The sequence below is a fragment of the Mastomys coucha genome, unplaced genomic scaffold, assembly GCF_008632895.1.
Source record: "Mastomys coucha isolate ucsf_1 unplaced genomic scaffold, UCSF_Mcou_1 pScaffold21, whole genome shotgun sequence".
Taxonomy (NCBI): domain Eukaryota; kingdom Metazoa; phylum Chordata; class Mammalia; order Rodentia; family Muridae; genus Mastomys; species Mastomys coucha.
In genome coordinates this window covers 85,727,396-85,729,865 of record NW_022196904.1, presented here as the reverse complement: position 1 = coordinate 85,729,865, position 2,470 = coordinate 85,727,396, and positions in this window count along the sequence as shown.

The window sequence follows — 2,470 nt, the reverse complement described above, 5'->3', positions numbered from 1 at the left end:
TACACCTACCCCACACAGACCAACACCCCCCACACATAACACACATACACCCACCCCACACAGACCAACACCCCCCAAACACATAACACACACATACCCACCCCACACAGACCAACACCTCTCCCACAAACATAACACACATACACCCACCCACACAGACCAACACCCCCACACACAACACACACATACACCCACCCACACAGACCAACACCTCCCCCACACACACAACACACACATACCCACCCCACACAGACCAACACCACCCCACACACAACACACACATACCCACCCCACACAGACCAACACCACCACCCCCACACATAACACACATACACCAACACTCATAGTTTAAAAATATTAAAAATGAAGACGTCTTGGACTCTTCTGGAGCTTGTAAGTGTTGAGGGCTTCCCCCAGCTCCGGCATAGCTGTAGCCATTTTGTTCCATGACTGCCAGCTATTCCATATTGTTGCTGAAATATGCCTGCCAGTCATTGACACAGAAAAATATTTTGACTCAGAGCAATGACATGCTGATCACATATCCTGTTATGTTCTGTATGAGGTTCCTTAACCTTAAGAAACCCCACAAAGCTTTATGTAGGACTCATCAAATTAAAGGTCAATAGGAACTGTTATGTCTAAAATGACTTGGGTCAGAGCTGACCACTGGGCAGCACTTCCTGCATATGAGGTCAATGTAGTTTCTTGTGGTTTTAGCCTTTTTAAGCTGACAGGGCAAGATGTTTGGGATGTAGCCTCAGCCCCCAAATCCTGACCTATAACCCTGATCGATCAGTTTTGGGATGTATATTCAATTAACCATTCCTGTCTGACTGAGATCGGAGTTCATGTGGTTTGTCAGGCAACTCCCGGATCCCAACAGTTAGGATAGTTTATTACTGTGGGACATCCTCGTGGAGACAGGGGGGCAAGGAGGAGGTATAGGATGTGGAACAGCCAGAGGGTGGGCTAGGAGAGGAATAAAATCTGGAGTTACCAATACATACATACATACATACATTTTTAAAAATGAGTAAATAATAATAATTTTAAAAGCGGGGTAGAGAGGTGATTAATGGTTAAGAGGGCCTGCTGCTCTTTGTTGTTGTCGTTCTTATTGTTGTTTTGTGTTGTTTGCTTCTTTGTTTGTTTTGATTTTTTGAAAAGAAGTTTCTTTGTGTAGCCTGGACTGTTGTGGAACTCACTCTATAGATCAGGCTGGCCTCTGCCTTGCCTAGATCTGCTTTACCTCTGCCTCCTGAGTGCTGGGATTAAAGGTGTGTGGTGCCATGCTTAGCTCTGCCTGCCACTCTTTCAAAGGATCCGGGTTCAGTGTGCAGCACCCAGGTTGGATGTTTCATAGTTGCCTTAACTCCAGCTCCAGGGGATCCAGTGCCCGCTTCTGGCCTCCACTGGTACCTACACACACACACACACACACACACACACACACACACACACAGACACACACACACACACACACAATTCTTTCATAAAAAGAAAGAAACCAAGGGGGTTTCAGAAAAATCAAACATACAATAAGGAAGATGTTTTTCTTGATTGAAAAGTTCCAGTTAATGAAGGCCAAGGATATGGGTGGAAGTAGGAAAATCAGCATTTTGCAACTTTAAGTGAAAAACTGAAGCTACCATCATCAATGGATACTAAAACCACTAGAAGAAACACTGATGTGAAAATGTGTAAGAAATTAGTCAAGCTGAAAATGGATTAAGCTTAACACTGATAAATGTGGGAGAATGAGACGCTACATGTCTCCTAATGCCGCAAAGCAGGAAATAATTACTATACCATGTGAAGTGTTCTTGAAAAATAAAAACAAAACTTAAAGATCAGGATGGACAAAATAGTCCTGTGAAAGGGAGGTAGTAAAACACTTCAGACTTCACAGGCCTCTGAGGTTTTCTTCACTTTTTTTTTTTCTCTTCTTGTATTTTGAATTTGTCTATACCTCTTCAAAATTGTAAATGCTCAAACACAGACAAAAGCTCAGAAAGCTATCACACATGTGTATGGCTAGTGTATGTTAAGAACATTCCAGAGGTAGGGGCAGCCTCTTTTATAAATGGTGCTGGGAAAACTGGGTTACTACATATGGAAAAATTAAAATTACCAAACAAACTCAAACTGGAAGAAAACTGTAAACATTTTCTAATAAAATCTAGAAAAAAAATATTCCATTACAGCATTCTGGGCAACAGTTTTTGTTTCAACATTAAGGCAGAAAACACAGAGGCACCCAGGGACTCCACCCAATCAGGGACACAGGTTCCTTCTGGTCTTGGCCGGTGCCTAAGCAGACCTTGGGCACAAACTCCCACAATCAAGTAGCATATAAAGGCAGGCCTATCAGAATTACACCAGACTTCTCACCAGAGACTATGAAAGCTAGAAGATCCTGGGCAGATGTCATACAGACCCTACAAGAACACAAATGACAGCCCAGATT